Source organism: Lutra lutra, chromosome 14, assembly GCF_902655055.1.
Source record: "Lutra lutra chromosome 14, mLutLut1.2, whole genome shotgun sequence".
In the NCBI taxonomy this organism is placed as follows: domain Eukaryota; kingdom Metazoa; phylum Chordata; class Mammalia; order Carnivora; family Mustelidae; genus Lutra; species Lutra lutra.
In genome coordinates, this window is record NC_062291.1 from 69,244,599 (window position 1) to 69,265,109 (window position 20,511).

A 20,511-nucleotide genomic window follows, 5' to 3' on the forward strand; every position below is an offset into this window, starting at 1 on the left:
AATCATTTCTACAACTGATAACATGGGAAGAGATGAGATCATTAGGTCTTAAAAATAATCCAGAAATATTATGACTTGAAACTCTAAAATTATGTCTAGAAATAAATAATTGTTAGACTTTAAATAATTGACATGATGAATATTATTTACCATGGTAAATGTGTAGTACCTTTACATCCAAGTGATTGCACAGTGTGTGTCTCTGTGCAACTATAACTTGTTTAAGAAAACACTTTCTCTCAAACCATGAATTCATTTTTTTTTAAGATTTTATTTATTTATTTGACACAGAGAGAGAGATCACAAATAGGCAGAGAGCAGGCAGAGAGAGAGGGGGAAGCAGACTCCCTGCAGAGCAGAGAGCCTGATGCAGGGCTCTGTGCGGGGCTCGATCCCAGGATCCTGAGATCATGACCTGAGCTGAAGGCAGAAGCTTAACCCACTGAGCCACCCAGGTGCCCCTGAATTTGTATTTTTAAAAAAGGGAATAGTTTCTTTAATGAACTTTCCTGGTATATTTTAGATGATAAAGTATACAAGATTTATTTTATATGCATCTTTGAGGAATATGTTTGATCCCTAAAACTGGTTCTACCTTTTATACTGATACTCATAATAATTAGATAGCAGCAGAATTCTACTAGACTTTGAGGCAATGTGCTTTTTTGGTAAATTCCTTTGTCGCATATAGTAATTAGTATGGTATAAATGCTCTGATAAATATTGGTTTAATAGTAGTAGTAACTGAAAGTCGAGTACTTTTTCTTAAGCCGGCATCTTCTGCATTTAAAGAAATTTCTATTTTGGTAGAAATTTTGATAATTAAAGCATACCAAGGCGTCTATCAGTAAGAAACCTTTTTATTACATGAGAGATTTCTTTAGTATCTTACATTTCTTTATCTTTTAAAAACTTAGGTTCATTTGATACATTTTAGCTGTTGCAGAGAAGAGAATAATTATTTTGTAGTTGCTTATATTTTTCTATTTGTTCTAGTGATTAACGCCAATTGCAAGTCCCATGGGTGTTACTAGTGAAAAACCACAAGTGTAAAGAATTCAGTAATGAGAATAAAATTTTCTAATATGGTTACTTGCTAACAGCTCTTGAAGGACAGATTTGCTTAGAAAATAATTAACAGCCCTGGGATAAACACATGACATGTTTCTTATATCTTCTAACTCAAGAGAAGTTGAAACTTAATGAACTCATGACTTTGTTGTTTTGTTGTTATCTTGGGGAAAGCTAATGGAGAAAGGTAGATTTTAATACCAAACATGGTTTTAAGAGCTAAATTCTTGAAAAGGATACCTGGAATCCAACACAGATAAATTCTTTGCAGATTTGTAATCTGTTGCGAGAATTGTACCAGAAGTCAGAAAATAATGATTTTCCTTTCATCTCTACTACTGATAGGCTGTGGATGTTATATATGAATTATTTGATTTCTTTGGGTCTTGCTTTCCCTGACAGTAAAAGGAAGAGACCTAAATGATTTCTGAATTCCCTTCTTACATGAAAAGTTTTAGAGTTCTATGAATTTTAAGGTTAGCAATCGTAGGAATATTCTTATTCTGTTGTCTGCAAAACATTTTCCTGATACAATGTATGTGTCTATGCATGCAGCAACACCCCCCACACACAAGATGAAAGAACATCTGGAAAAATAAGCTTAGAACCTCACCTCATTCAAAATTTGGGATTCTGTAAAATATCTAAAGATTATTGTAACATATGGTGCTATGGCTATAATGATAAAAGCCTATTTTGTAAGTACTTACTTTGTAATGATAAATAATAAATAGTTCTATAAAACCAGAATTTACATGGGAAACCTGTGTGTCTGTGTGTATATAAATAATAAAAATATGTTCCTCAAAGCTGTGTACATACACAAGAAAGATAGGTATGATTCTGAAATTCAAATACTATTGAATATTTAGGACCTTGTTCCTTTTGGAAAAATGCTTTTCATTGACTTCTAAGGAAATGTAGAAAGTTAATCTGTAAATGTTATTGTGCTAAATCTTTGTTTATTTTTTTGTTTTTTTCCCTGACTAGTTTATATCTGCTCAGGCTCTAGAAATCCTGTTTTGTGATTATAACTGTATCATATTACTGTATCAAATCAGTCATTTTAACAGGCCCCTGTGATCATTAAATGAGATATGCCACACCAGAGGGGAAAAAAGCACATAGCTGTTAAACAGAACTTTAAGGAAGGATGGCTTAGCTTATTTAAAACATTTTGTCTATAAACAGTCTATAGACAAAGTAGCTGTAGGTCAATATAGTGGAATCTTTCTTCTTACCATTTGAAGAACCAAAGTAGCTTTTCAGTAATGTCCTCACTGCTTTGTTGGTCTGCCAACCCCTAATCTGGGGACGTCTTAACTGTCCATCTGTCCTCCTTTCCCCACCCTGTTTAGAGTTGCTAAGGGTTGCTGGAAATCAGATGTGCTAAGTCCACTAGAAATTTATGCTGTCTTTAACTGTAACCTCTTTATGGATCAGCCATTTTCACTTCTTATTGTCTCCTTATAGCATTTATCAACAGTGACTATTCCACCTTATTATTATTATTTTAAAGATTTTATTTATTTATTTGACAAACAGAGACCACAAGTAGACAGAGAGGCAGGCAGAGAGAGAGAGGGAAGCAGGCTCCCTGCTGAGCAGAGAGCCCGATGCGGGACTCGATCCCAGGACCCTGAGATCATGACCTGAGCCGAAGGCAGTGGCTTAACCCGCTGAGCCACCCAGGCGCCCCACCTTATTATTTTTTAATGCTCCCAGCAGAGTGTGAGGCAAAAACACAAGCTAGGAGTAATCAAATCATATTCTAGTTTACGGATAGGGCTTCAGTTTCTTTCTTTTTTTTTTAAGATTTTATTTATTTATTTGACAGACAGAGATCATAAGTAGGCAGAGAGTCAGGCAGAGAGAGAGGAGGAAGCAGGCTCTCCGCCGAGCAGAGAGCCCGATGCGGGGCTCGATCCCAGGATCATGACCCGAGCCGAAGGCAGAGGCTTTAGCCCACTGAGCCACCCAGGTGCCCCAGGGCTTCAGTTTCTTTAAAATTAGGTGTAGAATTAAATGATCCTTAAGATCTCTTCTAGTCCAAAAAAATTCTGTGATTTCAAGTGCCCAATCCTACTTTTTACTCAGTTCTAGTTTTTGAACCAAGAGTTAGGGCCCATATCCCTTTACGCCTACTCTAAAGACATTTCCAGTATATTATTGTGATTCCTATGTCCTTCTTTGCTGAAACTGTGGACACCTGATTCAAACTTGATTTCTGTTTTCTACCATTATACTTTTGGCTCAAATTCCTTGACTCTCCCTACCCCTTCTTCCCTTTTGGACATCTAATGCATGCATAAACAAGAGGCATGAACAAGAGTAACAAAGTTTTTACAATAACCAAAAATAAGTAATGTGAATTTCTATATTTCTATCAATAGGGGAATGGCTAAATAAATTATAATATATTCATAACTTGCAGCAGGTGAAAAGAATGTGTGTATATGGAGAGATTTCCAGGAATATTAAGCTAAAAAACAAATTGAAAAATAGTATTTCCAGTATGATCTCATTTATTTAAAAATGTAACACATGGGACGCCTGGGTGGCTCAGTGGGTTAAAGCCTCTGCCTTCAGCTCAGGTCATGATCCCAGAGTCCTGGGATCGAGCCCCGCATAGGGTTCTCTGCTCAGCAGGGAGCCTGCTTCCTCCCCCCTCTCTCTCTGCCTGCCTCTCTGCCTACTTGTGATCTCTGTCTGTCAAATAAATAAATAAAATCTTTAAAAAAATAAAAAATAAAAATGTATCACAGTCCTATATGTAAATATATTGGAAAATGGAGAGATATATGTCTACTTGATACACTTGTTACCTCTGGGGAAGAGAGTGGGAGTCAAGGAGAAACTATTGTGTTGATTTTTATTGTTAGAGTTTTTGTAGTAAAAGTGTATATTGTGAACTTAAAGATTATTAAAAAGGCAGTACATAAAATCGTATTAATTTTTTTCCATAGATAATAAGGCTGGAACGGGCCTCCAAAAATCATCTAGTCTGATACCCTTATTTTACGGATAAGGAAACCTGAGTCCATCTCTACCAAGTTGATTAATGGCAAAGTCAAGATTAGAATCTAGATTTTCTGATTTCCCAAACTAGAACTTTTTCACACTGTCTTCTAACTATAGCTAAAATAAACATTTTTCATGAAGTCTTTTCCTAATGATCCAAAGTGATATGTTCTCTAAATTCCTATCTGTTCACTGTTTGTATCCCTTATATGAATTTTAACCTACACGACCCTATCATAAGGTCCTCCCTTTCTAGATCATATATATCCCTCCAGTGAGGGCAGGGACTTTAACTTGCTCATTTTTGTCTTTGACACAGCATCTTGTGTGTAACAGGTGCTCAGTGAATTATTAATTCATATTTTTGTTTGATTTTTTTTGTGGCAGACTGTGCACTTCGTGTTAGATTAAGAGAAAAAAAAAGTTAAGTGCCAAACCAAATAAACATCTGTGGGGGGGGGGTTTGTTTTTGTGTATATTTTTGCTGTTTTGTTTTGCAAAGCCTGCCACTTCAAGATAAAAAGTATTTTAGGAAGGCACATAGTGAGATATTTGCTACCCTGCAAATATCTTCCCTTTCCAAGGAAAATAGTTTGTTCTCCACTAGTGCTTCAGAGAGAACAGTTTGTCCCCATAGGATATTCTAGGTAATATGACCCACTTATGAAATATGCGGTGATTGTGCTTCATAATGGGACCTCTTGCTAAAGTTTTATCAAGAATGCCTCTTGAGTGTGATGGTTTTACAGATGAAAATACATTTTTCTCTGTATGTGAATTGGTACAGCAGACCAAGAAACTTGATTGTGACTTAAAGTTTTACTATAAATAGCAGAGAAGCTGTGATGGACCTTTTTTTGTTGTTGTGAAAACATTTCCTCAAAATGTTTGGAGTTATTACAAGTGTCTTGCCTTGGTGTGGTGTCCCCTTGTTCTGTTTAAATAGCTCTATAACTTGATATTAGCATCTTACTAAATTTCAGCTTGTTTTTTGAGATAGAGAGTCTTGTCTATGATTTTTATATGTAGTTGTGTTAATTCTGTTTTTCTTTTGGTGTTTTGGTAACTTGGCTTATTCTTTTTTTTTTAATAAAGATTTTACTTATTTATTTGACAAAGAGATAGAGAGCACAAGTAGGCAGAGCGACAGGCAGAGGGAGACGGAGAAGCAGGCTCTCGACCGAGCAGGGAGCCCAGTGCAGGCCGATCCTAGGACCCCGGGATCATGACCTGAGCCAAAGGCAGATGCTTAAAGACTGAGCCACCCAGGCGTCCCTAACTTGGGTTTATTCTGGGTTTATTTGACATCATTCAAATCCTGCAGAATTTTTAAAACAGATTCTTTCATGGAAGGTCCCATTATCAGCTAGAACATTGTGCCCGCCAGGGCCTTAGGAAGACTTCCTCTTTTTTTGGAAGGCTAATATTTCTCTTAGTTTAGAATTAATAACTTTAGGAAAATGTCATAGAAGCTAACAAGTTCCATAAATGTTTCTAGCCAAAGAGATTGTTATTGAAATGGCCAATTGGTGCTCATAGGTTTTTTTTTTTTAGTTTTTTTTTTTTTTTAAATTTATTTATTTGAGAGAGAGAGAGAGAGAGCATGAGAGGGGAGGTCCAAGGGAGAAGCAGACTCCCCATGGAGCTGGGAGCCCAATATGGGACTCCGGGATCATGACCTGAGCCAAAGGCAGTCGCTTAACCAACTGAGCCACCCAGGCACCCCGGTGCTCATAGGTTTTCATCTAGATCATTCTTACTGTGTCAGAATTTAAAAATGTCTCTGTGTGTGTGTGTGTGTGTGTGTGTGTGTAGCTTTGTTTAAAAATGCAGTTATGAGGGGCGCCTGGGTGGCTCAGTGGGTTAAGTCGCTGCCTTCGGCTCAGGTCATGATCTCAGGGTCCTGGGATCGAGCCCCGCATCGGGCTCTCTGCTCAGCAGGGAGCCTGCTTCCTCCTCTCTCTCTGCCTGCCTCTCTGCCTGCTTGTGATCTCTGTCTGTCAAATAAATAAATAAATAAAATCTTTAAAAAAAAAATTAAAAAAATGCAGTTATGAGTTTGGCTCATTTGAAAACTATGAAGTAATTAAAATAGAGATAAGAATATATTAAATAGGAAGTGATCTGTAGTAAATTTCAAATGTGGTTATATTGAAACTTGTTCTTGGTTTGTTGAGCATTTTATTAGAAATTTTAAAAATAATTATGTTTAGCACATTTTGATCTGCTGTGCTTGGAAGGAAAGATTTTAGTGCTTAGTTTCTCACTGTTCTTGAGATCACAGAATTTTTTTTTAACTTTCATACAGATAAAGATTTGTAGATTAATTTATTCATGGTAAAGTTAAAAGGCCTTTGTTTTCTAAATTTTTTTTGTTTTTTCTAAAATTTTAATTGGCCTTAGAATTTGCTATAAAAATTACTTTTATTTTAAAATTGTAGTCAGCAGTGATTAGTAATATTTGAATGGAATAGGAAAAAACTGATTTTTATTTTTTAAAAATTTTTAAAAGATTTTATTTATTAGAGAGAGAGAGAGAGAGATCACAAGTGGGCAGAGAGAGAGGGGGAAGCAGGCTCCCTGCTGAGCAGAGCACCGATGCAGGGATGCAGGGATGCAGGGCTTGATCCCAGGACCCTGAGATCATGACCTGAGCTGAAGGCAGAGGCTTAACCCCCGGAGCCATGCAGGTGCCCCAGATTTTTATTTTTTAATTCAGGTCTAATTAGCGTAGTGTTATATTAGTTTCGGGTGTACAATATAATGATTCAGCAAATCTGTACATTACTCAGTGCTCATCATGACAAGTGTTCCCTTAACCCTTCACCTGTTTCACTCATTCCCTACTCCCCGCCAACCACCAGGTTCTTCTGTATAGTTAAGCATATGTTTCGAGAAAATGGATTTTTAAACATTAGCTTGAGGGCATTTTCTGGTTGGTGCTTTAATCTAAAAGTAATTTCTTTCAGGTGGTAGTTCTTTATGGAGAACATTTTTGGAAATGATATAAAGAACTGTATTCTGCTTCTATCTGTGATTTCTTAGTTTAAGTGTAGCAAATCTGGAGCTCAAACATATGTTTGAAATTGGCAGCTTTAATTTGAAAAATGGCCCTACCTTTCTTGGCAAACCAAGGTTAATTAGAGGTTTCTCAGCCTTTTTGATAGAGCTTTGAGTACTTTACTAGAGAGGGGTTGGATGCTGGTGTAGGTCCAACAGGCAGAGGTTAGGAATAAATAATTTGAAGAATTATTCATTTCTTAGCTGCAGTTTTACCGTTAACACTAAAGTACAGTTGGACCTCTCTTTTCCCCCTTTCCCACTGTTTGCACTTTTACTTGAGATAACCAAGAAATATGTTGAAAGTTAGAGTTTGGTTTAGGATTTGTTTCAAATTTCCTTGATCTTGAAAAATTCAGGGTTTGTTTTGAACATTAAATCTAAGACGACTTATGAGAAATAGATGTCCATGCTAATGTCTCCTAACTGTCTTACATACCAGTCACCCCAAGATCATGTTTTCTGATTAAAATCTTTGGTGGAAATGGGAGTTCATTGAAGTTCATTGAAGTTGCTTGGTTTCTGGCACTGACAAAGGACTCCTAGAGGTAATTACAAACAACTGACAGGCACTTACTAGGTATTGACTGTGTGCTGGGTACTAGGGGATAGGATAAAAGGAGACTAGACTCTGCTTTTGAGGATTTATAGTCTAGGAAGAAGACAAAATATATGATTATTATAAAGCCCCTATAGACAGCATATAATTAAGTGTTAAGTTGTGTATGTCCCAGATGGGAGATGAGCTAAACTCATAGCAGCAGGTTATCATAGGCCAAAACTAGCATGAACAGCTTAGTGTTATGAGCGATTATTCCTGTGACTTGCGTGCTTCTTTCTAGGAGTTTGCCAGTTTGGTTTTATCACATTTTCAATATGTTTTTAAGGGCTTTCAGGAGAAATGCTGCATCTGAAGCTTTTTTGCTTTGTCTTTTAAACATTTAAAATATGGTTTGTCATTTATTCTGAAGTGAAATTGAGCTTCCAGCAACTAAGCATGGCTAAGATAGATATGGGCCTGGGACTACATTTAAAGACTGTGATTAAAGCCTTCTTCATTTCTACTTGCTTTCCTGGTGCGTCTCTAATGGCAGCTAAAATACAATGTTGTTTTTAGTGGCTGTTTTTCTTACGGAGGGGTGTCTACTATGGTTCTCTCTCTTTTGTAGCAATGTTGGTGAATACCCAAGTGTCTTGTGAAAAGACTTTGTGAAAAAGTCTTTTCACAGGAAAATTTAACTGGGACAGTTCAATCTGCTGTAACTTTGGGTAAATAAGGAAAACCAAAAGCCCATTTCCTTAGCTCTCCATATCTCTTACATGGCATTTTGTTTTGGAGTACTGTTGAAGATGTTCATTTTATTCTAGTAAGCCCTGTATGATAAAGTCTTAGTAACTTTTGTGATCATGTTTTTCCCCTTGTAACTTATATTTTTTCTGAGTGCTTCTCAGCTTATCCTTTAATAGAGAACCCAAGTGTGCTTTTATAAACTTTTCTCTAGTACATCAACCTTAGGGCACTGACTTTTAAAAATTTCAACATACTGCCTCTCTCTTCAGTTTGCCTGAAAACTAAGATAGGTTGACATGGGATTTTATGCCATTTACAAAAAAAAGTCTGTTTTTCATACCATGCTTTGTTTTCTGACACTTTTATCCCAAAGTAATTAGAGCAATGTCAACCCTTTAATATAAAATTAAATGAGAAAATTTGGGTTTTCTAATTTGCAAATGGAATAGCTAAATTAGAATAAGGAAGAAATCTAGAATTTTTTTTTAAGATTTTATTTATTCATTTAAGAGAGAGAGCACAAGCAGGGGAAGAAGCAGAGGCAGACTCACCACAGAGCTAGGAGCCTAACATGGGGCTTGATCCCAGGACCTGAAGATCATGACCTGAGCTGTAGGCAGCCACTTAACAGACTGAGCCACCCAGGTGCCCCAGAAATCTAGAAATTAAGAAGGGGTACACTAAGATTTGTTTCACCAAAATAATAATGACTAGAATTAGGAAGTATAGTCCCTTGAAGCTTAGAAGAGGGATTTTTGGATTTTAAGAAATAAAATGGACAGTCCTGCTTTACATAGGGAAATCCTTATAGGGATTTATTATCCTAATAAAAAATGGAAATAAAATCAAACCACTTTAGATCAGTTCTTTAATAAAACATTGCTACTGGGCTTTAGTAAGAAGATATTAGGGGTATGTTTCTATTATGTTATATTATATATATATATTTATTTCAGGGTTCATATACATATGTGTGTGTGTATATATATACACACACACACACATACACACACACGGAGGGCAACCATCATAATTTCCTGAGCCATCTATTGGTATCACTGACAGAAATGTACTCTTTGGTATTTGGATCATTGGCGTGACCAATTATGACATTTTTCTCTAGGGTTGTAATGTCTCTGGTTTTTCTATCTTGATTCACTTTATTCCAGTCTGATTCACAATTATTCCTTTACCGAACAGCTTGTATCTGGCATAGCTGTTAAAAAAAAAAAAAATCCAGTTTTTTCTAAATAAGGTTCTTTTTCAATCGGAAATTCCGTCTTTGTAGTTAAAACATTTGTAAACATAACACAATTTAGAAAGAGCTGAATGACTTTTCAAGACTGCTATTTTTGTAATGCAGGAGGCTTTTCCTAAAGAGCGATTTGGTGATCCTGGACTCCTAAAACTCCTTTGAAAGCAGTTGGAATTTACTGCCGTATGTATTGGGTCAGATGACGGAGGAAACATGCATTTGCTTGGCTTGCAACGTTCAGGAAATATCGGTGTGTTTGGAAGAAAATACTGAATATGTTTTGGGTGTTATTTTTCATCATTTTCAAAGGATCCTTCATATATCTTTTGTCTCCTAAGATTAGAGACTGGTGATCCTAGAGATATTTTAGGACTTTCATCCTGTTACATCTCTAATATCTGAAAGGAAATACAGCTAAGTGGGGCAAATTTATCCAACAAATTCTATCACCTTCTATGGTGGGAGCAACAGTTTTTGTGTCCTCATTGGAATATACTTAAGTGAACCATATAATCTGTCCTGCAGAAAAGCTTCGATTTTGATTGGCAGTGGTAAGAAACTGGAGCATGTTCCCTCAGCCTGGCTTTTTGTCTTCAGATTCATAGAGCAGGACAGATTTGTTCTGGAATCAAGATGTAATGGCACTTGTGCAGCAGGCCTTCTTGGACAGAAAGCTATATTGGTGTTGCGTTAAGGCTGGAATCATAGAAAATAAATATTAGATCTCTGATTCTTCTCTCACTTAATTTTTTTCCTGGGCTTATCCAAAGGAGAGTCAAACTAAGATTTAGAGATAGAAACAAGCCATAAATTTGAACCCAGTTTTTTTTTTTTTTAAACTGATAAATACCTTTTCCTTTTCAGAGGGTCTTAAAAAGTAAAGTTCGTTAAAAAAAAAGAAGTAAAGTGCATATTCTACCTGACTAAAAGTCCTCAATGCCTTAATACAACACTGAAAACATTTCTCTTTTATTAGAAGAGAGCGCACCCAGGACTGGAGCCAGGTGTTAGCAAAGCTGCCTCCAGAAGTAACTTTCAAAAACTACACTTCAGTTGGACTCTGTGTAGTCATAAAAAAAAATGTGATACAGTATAATGAAAGAGAAAGATCAGAAGGGTTATGTAACTTTGAAATAAAGATAAACCAAAACATTAATTCTCTGTCATCGTCAGGACTGTGGCATGTTTAAAATTATCTGAGTCTTATATTTTAGAGAGTCTCAATTCCCAGAGAATACCTCAAGATTATTATTATTTTTAAATTACACATTGGGCAATCATTTCTCTTTGTTACCCTTTTCCTGCCCCAAATTTTACTCCCCCAAACAAAATAAAACAAAAAGCAAATAACCCTTCATTTCGGTTTCAGGGAAATTTTTCTAAAATGGGACTTTAAAAATAATCCCTGGCTCACCTGACTGAATTAGCAGATGTCCACCAATGCCAAACCATTTGCCCTCTGCCAGTAGTAAGCATGGTCACCACTTGTAATCATTTAGCTCCCCATTTCAGGTTACTCATACTCAGTACAAATTGTGGCTCTCCTCTTCCAGAGATGTATTAATTCTTAGGCCAGAGTGTTCCTTTTACGTTTAATAAAATGTGTCTTTCCTCCTAAGTGAGTACACCCCCTCTTAAAATGAACTATTATACTAATCACATCTTATTAGCGGGGCCATGTTTAAAAGCATTGTGCTATTTTCATTTTATACTTCTAAATGAACATTTATAATCCAAAGCCTTCTTCAAGTGTGCTGTTTGTGCTGTGTGGAATCATTGTTTTATTAAAGATAACTAACACTATTTCTTCGTTTCCCTCTACTATCCTGGGCTATATAATTTGATGTAATGAAAGACTTGCCCTGGGCTGTGGGTAAGAGTGGGGCTGTGAGTATTAGAGCCACACTTTTCTAGAAGAATAGACTAATGCTTGTTGTGTGTATTTTGTGTATAAAACTAGGGCAGTGTCTTAGAGAACGTTATCACTGTGTCTCAAATCTGACTTGCCAGCACGTAGGAAGTTTGTTTTGGTTTCAAAATGTACTTTACCCCATGGTGGCTGGCAGGGTACAATACTATTGACATCACTGTGTTTCAAATAGAAAATTAACAAGTAGCTACTGTTGTGACTGCAGATTGCCTTCCCAGTCCCTGTGAGAGAATGCTTTTTCTTTGGACAGCAGCACTTCTCGGCCCCTTGGTACCATTAAATCAGCCAATGGGGGCTGCCAGAATAGGGATGAACACTAACAAAAAGCTGAAGAATAGGAAAACTGTTAATAATGCAAAAATCTTTAATCAGTTTCCAAATTGACGTGAAAGATAAATAATTGTTAAAAATTTCTCTCCCACCCACAGCTAAGTTTTGACAGTAGGCCAGGTTCAGAGCCTGATCTCTCCAGAGAGGAGTATCCTTTCCCTCCACCCAAACCTCTGGAGAGTTGCCAAAGGAAAATAAGCTATTTTGTATTTAGAACAAATTGCCACTGTTTTCTCCAGTGATGTAGCCCTATTTCCCAGACTTTGAAACTTGGAATACAGAAAGTTCTTGTGTGACCAAAGAAGAAATATGGTGAATGAATGATCAAGGTTTTTTTTTTTTTTTTTTTTTTTTTCCCTAAAACCGAGTACTCATAAACAGATAAGAAAGGGGATGAGATATATGTAGGGAAGTTAAATTTAGCATAGAGTGGACGTCAAGTGAGCAATTTCTGTTAAATCACTTTGTAAATTAGGTTCCTTATGGGGGTTTTCAGTGAAGAATATATGCCTCTGGAACCAGATTTTAATTATTTTTTTCAAAAGTCAAGTTTTCCTTAGAGATGAATGCAGGACAGTTCAAAAAATTGTTTATGTGTCCTGCACTGGAGGCGTCAACTGGTCAGCAGTCCTGTGATCTTTAAAGCTGCAGATGCTAGTTTCTCATGTTATCAGATGGGATAAAAAACAAATGTTCATTTAATTTTTTTTTCTCTCTTGCATTGTAGAGTATTTTCTTTTATACTTTCCTCTCTTATACCTGAGTTTGCTTAGCTGTGTCTTTTCTGTTTTTTTCCTAGTAATGGCTTTCCTGCCATTAGACTTGTTATTATTATTTCTTAAACAACAGCTGGAACAGAGGGCCAGAATTAATTCAGTCAGTTTCTTTACTTGCAAGGAGGCTTATTACTTGGTGACCGAGAAATTGGATTAGAAAAAATTATTGGTGAATTTCATTTGACATTGTTGTCTTAGTCCTCCATCACTGTAAATATTGGGATAAATCGGTCTAATGGCTGCAATTCTCAGTCCTCTACTTCACTATTAAAAGAGATGTCGACCCTAATCAGGAGTGAGGTTGGAGACTGTCGGTTCACTCTCCACGTAGTCCGCCATCTTGGGTGGTAACCTCAGCTGCACACACAAATGCCCCGTGTACGGTTCTGGCATCCAGAAGCAGTTCTCTCATGAATGTCGGCCTGGCACCTGAATACACTCTTTGGAGGCCCTAGTATTGTTACCTCAACTTTGGTGAGTTTGAGAGTCCCAAAAATATCCACTAGAAATTATGTTACATCCCCCTCTCCACTGTGTGTCAGTTATTCTGTTTGTTACTAGAAAAACTGAAATGACTTAAAGTATGGATTTAGTCTTATCTAGAAAGTAATTAAAATACAGCGTGGTTAGTGTGAAAATCAAGTAATTTTCTGAGGAAGGGCTATTTCAGTGAAGATGTCATAGAAGAAACAGTAGTTTGGCTGTGGGCTGGTAAAGGAGTTAGATGTTCACTCAGTAGGCAGTGGAGAAGAGGACATTCCAGGTAGAGAAATGGGTAGATACAAAAGTGCATTTGGTTTGTGGAAGAGGTTTGCAAGGGTATGGGTAAGGGGAAGTGAGGCAAGAAAGGTGGTAGGCCAAAGGCCGAGTGATAAAACATCTCCAAACATAAAAATGACTACTGGCATCTTTTAAAATTTTTATAGCATCTAGTTCAGTGGCATAATAAGGTGCAGCTCATTGTTTACTGATGATCATTGCTGTTGACTAAATGCCGTTTCATCCTCTTCATATTTCTGAGATGTAAAGACGAAATAAAATTTCAGCCTACATGAAATCTGTGCAGTTTGAGAAAGAATGTATCATTTTTTGTCGTTAACTTATTGAGTACTCACGTCTCTCACCATCTCTTCTTCCTGACTCCGCTTTCCCTCCTTCACTAAACCTTTGAAAAACACAATCCCAGTTATGATTCAGAAATGATGTTCTGAATTCTAAAGCTCTGTAGTGATGTGAGGTAATTTGCTCTAGTAGTTTGGACAGATTCTGGGAGGTCTTGGGATGTGGTATAAAATTGTGCAAGATTTATTTGAAGTCTTTTTGCCTTAAAAGTATACTTTGCATTATTTCTGCTTATTTTCATATAAAATAGTATTTTCTTCCAAATTTTTGAGGAAAAGTATGATTTCTGGAAGTCATACTACTGTATATTTAACCTTCTGGCTGTAAATATTCTCTGGCTATGATTTTATTGGGAGACAGTGATTTTCTTCCAAGATTGAGTAAAGTATATCTCAACTTTAACTGATTTCATTTAATTGTATACAGATGAGCCCTTCAGTGCTAAGGTGGGCAATGTGACTATAGAATAATTTATATTATTATAATATTATATAGTATATATAATTTCTATAATTTGCAGTTTCATTATAATACCTGCCAATATTCCTATCTGGCTATTTTACAAGATACCAATTGAATTACAAAAAATATTCGTGAAAGCAGCTTTTTGTTTTTTTTTTAAATGAGAAGAGAGTCCTAGCTGTTCTGAGTTTTTGTTTTGTTGTCATCAAGTCCCATGACAGAACAGTCAGCTCTGATGCTAAGGAAATGCCGTTTACCATCATTTACCAAGTTACAACCTGACAGTTAATAGCTCATTTATTTTTTGTGAAGCAGTTAGCATGTAAGTTGTAAGTGAAACGTATATTTAGCACATGCTATTTTATGGGAATAGCTTGTCTGAGTTTTCTTATTTCACAAACGTAAACAGCTTGACAGCAAAAAAAATGATCATATTTGTTTTCATAAATAAGATCCATGAGTAGCATGTGTGCACCTGATATCTGGATTCATTTTTAATGTCATTTTTCTTAAGAAGAAGTAGGCATATATATTTTTTGTGTATCTTTAGAGATTTTCAGAAGATTTTCAACACATTAAATATTAGAGAAACACTGAAATAAGAATGTGTAGGATAAGCAGCTAATTGCTGTCATGTGCAGAAGTGGTGTGTAGGGAGTTGGGAAACCTGGCCACAAGCCACTGCAGCTTTGAAGAATGTGGCTCAAGGGAGGACTCTCAAGTCATTGCGTAACATTCAGCAGAGAGGAAAGTACAAGTACTGTCCCTGTCACTTGACTTGTTTTCCATTTTGCTTAAGTTCCTTGGCAAAGTTTTGATAATCCTTAGTGGAGGAATGAGAGACAAGCAAGTTGCAATGAAGGACCGTGCCTCAAAGGGCACCAGCCAGTGGATGGGGTGAGGCTGGGCAGGTGTTAAATTTCATATTGTTGTTGGGGAGAGGGATTAGAGTTTTAAGAGACGACTTGAAAAACATCATCCTATGGTACTTGCAATTTTTTTCTGAAAGGGAATTCTTTCCTCTCTCCTCCTCAACACTGTGTGCTGCTTGTGGTTGACATACCTATGCCTTAAAATATCACAGCTACTAGGAGGGACCATTTTATAGCAAAATCATTTCCCCTCATGTTCTGTGATATTTCAGTTTGGCAGTAGGGTTTACAAGGTTTGAAATCAAAAGCAGCGTTGGTTCCTTCAGGGAAAAATGATCCCAATCTACCAAAATAAAAGCCAAACAGACTCTAATTGTTCCTTTTCCCACAAGGGGCTTGCCCTTTCTGAAGGTGTGGGTTAGTTCGATAGGACCTTCTCTCCAACAAGGTTAGTCACTGGAAATTGCCTCATCCCCTGGGTAAAACCCACTTTTAAATCTATTTTAAAACAGACCTCAAAGTGTCTTTGAAAATAAAAGTGCTTTGCTATCTCCATTCTCTTGCCCCCTCCCTCTCAGCAAGGAGATTCCAGTTTTCTCACAGGGCACCCCTGCTGCAGTGTCTAATCATCATGCTAAATTAGGAAAGATTTACATTGTAGAGTTTTTATTGAGCCCTCCATGTGCTGTGAAAAGTTAAATAAATGCTAACCAGGGGGCTAATTTTTTTTCTTGTTTTCCATCAAGGCTAGTTCCATAAATTTTACAATGTCAGGTTTTTCTATTGGTTGTTAGTTTGGTGTTCATCGGAACATTCAGAACATCAGCCTTAACTTTCCCCAACCTTCCTTTTTTAAAATTTTATTTTAAAGATTTATTTATTTTAGAGAACGTGCGTGGATGTAAAAGGGGGCGGGGGCGGGCAGAGGGAGAGGGGGAATCTCCAGTAGACTCCTCACTGGGTGCAGAGTCTAACATGCGGCTCTATCTCACAACCCTGAGATTATGACCTGAGCTGAAATCGAGAGTCAACTTGATTTCTTGATTGCTTGCTCAACCAAGCCCCCCAGGCACCCCCCTGACCCCCAGGCTTCTTAACCTGCTTCTACTAAAGGTGCAGGGCTGTACCATTCGTGAATCCTTCTTTTCTGTGTCTGCTCTTCCTTCCACTCCTTGGAGATTTGAAAAATATCATTTTATGCCACTCGCAGATTTTTTCTTAGTGCGTAAGGATTTTCAAATCAAACCAAGGTTGTTGGTTTTTTTTGTTTGTTTGTTTTGTTTTGTTTTCCTCTTGTCCTCTTTTCTTCCTCCAGTGTCTTACGGTCCATGATTTGGCAACCCCATATGAGAGGCTCCTGAGCCACCGGTCACATGAGAATGAAGGCAAGAAAAGAAAGGACCAGATGGCATCAAAAGATATGCCTTTCTAGGTCGTTGGTGGTTAAGCTTGCAATCTGGTCACCAGCAGGGAGACCATGGGGGAAAGGGTGGAGAGCAGCACAGCACCATTGTAAGGGAAGAATTCTGCTGTACAGTGCGTTTCAGTAATCTGCTGGGGCAAAAAAAGTTACACGTCAAGGTGAATGAATTTTCTGGTTCGACTTCCCAGTTTATAGTCACAGGGTATTACATTGCTCTTGGAAGGGTGAATTCACCTAAAACCGGCATAATAAACACATGGAAAACTGTGTGCCGTATATTTGGATGGCAGGTTTGGAAAGTGTGGCTCCCACTTGGTCAGTTTCTGTCCTTCAACTGACATTAACCTTTTGTTACTCTCTTCTCCAAATGCCTGATTCTCTTACCAGTATGGAAACGGGAGGAAATGACATTTGGCTCTCACAGGGACCTTTCCCCACAGGAGAGCAAAGGACATCATTTACCATACATTCTTCATACTCTTACCTATTTTAAAAGATTATGTTTATAAAACATGGAAAATGGCATCACTGGTCTTTGTGAGACATGATAACTCAGGGCATGTTTCCTTAAGCTATAACTTGGAGCACATTTATAATTACTTGACTGAAGAAATGTTCAATAAGGGCTAATAAAAAATATTTTAGAGGGTGGTTTGCCTTGCTGTTCATCTAGCCATCCTACACGTTGACTCCCTTGGCTTGGGCAGATTCTGATTTGTCATTGCTGTTGCAGACCACCAGACTACTGAACTTGGCTGATACTTTTTTTTTTTTTTTAATTTTATTTATTTATTTGACAGAGAGAGATCACAAGTAGACGGAGAGGCAGGCAGAGAGAGAGAGAGAGAGGGAAGCAGGCTTTTTGCTGAGCAGAGAGCCCGATGTGGGACTCGATCCCAGGACCCTGAGATCATGACCTGAGCCGAAGGCAGCGGCTTAACCCACTGAGCCACCCAGGCGCCCCTGGCTGATACTTTCTTACAGAATTCCAGCTTTGTTGTTTTCCCCTGAAAGAAAAAAGTAACTTGATTTCACTTTATGAACTTGAGTCCCGTACTCTTTTAATTGCCTGGAAAAGCCTTGCTTTTCTATAGACAAATTCAGTATCCTTCAAGCCCAAAGTCAAGTTTCAACTTCTCTTATAAGTGTGCTTTCTCCAGTTACAATCTCCTCTTTATTCAGATTCTGTTGCCCTTGAATTCCGTGTGACTCATTTCATTATGAACCAGATGAAACCAAACAATATATTTCATTCTGTAGTCTAGATTATAAACTCCTAAAGTTCACATTTCTTTTTTTACTTCCACCACTCAAGCAAGTGTGTGGAATATTGCTGAATATACAAAGTCATGTAGTAAATACATATCTCGATGATAAGAAGAAAGAGAAAAAAACATAGACATTTTATGATGTTAGTTGATTTCTACCTAGGTTTTAATATGACTTAGATCTGAAAAACAGAAAACTGAAGCACTCATTTTTTCCTTGATGTAAAACTCTAGTAAGGGGTCATTGTGAAGTTCCTTAAACTCAACGTAGAAGATGTTTCCTGTATATACACTGAACTTCTGGGGTTAAGGAAACAAAATTGACAAGTTATTCTTGTGCTGACATACTTGTTAACTTTACCAGTTAGTTGCTGTATTAACTTTTTTAGATGCCTGAATTCAGGGCCCCCTTGGGAGCCTCTAGTTCTTAGCAAGACGACCGCCAGTCTTTCTCTCCGTCCTCCAGTCATACTGTAGGAGTGCAGTTATTAGGCATATATGCTAGAATAATTCTAATGAAGAGTTTAAAGGCACTTTTTACTATGGATTTTTTTTGTTTCGTTTTTTTTTGTTATTGTTTTAGTCTGCCCAGCAAAAGCACTAAGTGATCATGTGACTCTTCACTCAAGAGGTTTTCCAGTTAAAAATGAGAATTTTACTAAAGGTTCTGTGATTTGGGGTAGCACAGCAGGGCAGCACAATGACTTTAAATTTGTTAAGTCTCATTGAGGGGAATCCATTGATATACCTTTAATTTAGGGAAAATTTTAAAATTCCTTTATCTACATCAGATATGTCAAGCCTGGAGCCAACTATTAGATTTGAACTACTGAACTCAGTAAAGAGATTTGGAATTGATATACTAATGGACCCTTGACCAAAGCTGGGGTAGTCGATGCTGGAAGAATCTTGACAGTTCATTACCAAACTCTGACCTCCGGACCCTTCATTATCCTTGCTTTTCAGTGACATAATTGGTTGCTTATTGTCTTCTCCTGCCCCTCTTTCAAATTGCTAGCATTTGAGAATTTCACTTATTATTTCTTGTGTAGTAAGACCAAGAAAGCATAGTTTGGTGGGTGAACTCATAAAATCATTTTGGCCCTCATTGAGAGGATGATGTGTTTTGTTCCTTGTTCAAATGAAGACAGTTGCTAAATGGTCAGTTACAACTCTTTAAGGAATAAGGATAAACTGTGAACACATTTGTGGATTTTCTTATCAGATATGCTATTTATTAATTGCTAAATTATGTTATGCCTGTGAAGCAAAGAACCAGAGATGTGGACTCACATTGTGTTAGTATACAGTTAAGTACCCAGAATGCTCATCATGGTGATCGTAGTACCTTTAGGATACAGGGAGGGTAAAACCATGAGACTCTGTGCTAGCATTTTCAGTAGAAAATTTCCCTAAGTTGTCCATAGAATGGGTGTATTAAAGAATGGAATAATATTTTTGTAAAGAGTTTTGTCAGGGCACCTGGGTGGCTCAGTTGTTTAAGCGTCTGCCTTTGGCTCAGGTCCTGATCCCAGGTTTCTGGGATCAAGCCCCGCAATGGACTCCCTGCTCAGCAGGAAGCCTGCTTCTCCCTCTCCTTGTGTCCCTCCCCCTCTCTCAGATAAACAAATAAAGATCTTTAAAAATTTTTTTTTTGTTGTTACCTACCTTTTTCCCAATGTGTAGAAAATTGGAGGTGGGATAATCAAAGAGAGGGGTGAGGGAGAGAAGTAAAATTTAAAAACTAATGAACTGGTGCACTGAGATGTTAGGAAGCAGGGGACTGTTTCCCGGGTGGTGGTTTCAGTGGCTGAAATTGACCACAGAGCCATATATCTTGCCTAAGCCTGTCCTAGCTGGTCATACCATTTTGCTGTTTCTAAGGTGTAGAATCATAAGAAGTTGCCATTTTTATAAGTGAGACTTAGATATCAGAACTTTTCTGTGGTTCAACCTAATATGATAACAGGTAACACTGTAGGATGGCTACAGTTGTAGAGAGAGGTGTGTGTGGGTGTGTGTAAAATATGGGAGAGAAGAATTGGAAATTCCTGAGCATTTTATACTCTCTGGGGTTATTCCAGCTGAAAACTTCTACTGTAGCCTGTCGTTCTAGGCATTCAAAATCAATACAATTAATTGCCCTGGTATGCTTTCCTACTTCCACATTAGTACACTTGGAGACAGTTTGTGGGGTGGCTTAAAAATAAAGCATCTCGGGGCGCCTGGGTGGCTCAGTGGGTTAAAGCCTCTGCCTTCAGCTCAGGTCATGATCCCAGGGTCCTGGGATCGAGCCCCACATCAGGCTCTGCTTGGCGGGGAGCCTGCTTCCTTCTCTCTCTCTCTGCCTGCCTCTCTGCCTACTTGTGATCTCTGTCTGTCAAATAAATAAATAAAATCTAAAAAAATAAAAAATAAAAAAAAATAAAGCATCTCTGACAGAGATTACCACTGGGGATAGTAATCTGAAGTGACTGTGTCTGCGGAGTACAAACATCATGGTAGAGCCCGAAAACCAGTAAGCGTGCCTGTACTTGCACGTACTTTGCAACTGAAGAATTAGGGGTGTAACATGGATATAGGCTAAGTAATCTGTGAGTTATTATTTGTCTTAAAATAGGCTTTAGGAG

At 37.5% G+C, this 20,511-nt stretch overlaps 1 protein-coding gene across 2 annotated transcripts in view; it reads left to right on the top strand.

Moving 5' to 3' along the window:
- The window catches only part of MXI1 (MAX interactor 1, dimerization protein), an 81,926-nt gene that overhangs the window by 56,572 nt on the left and 4,843 nt on the right, over positions 1–20,511 (top strand). The window lies entirely within an intron of this gene.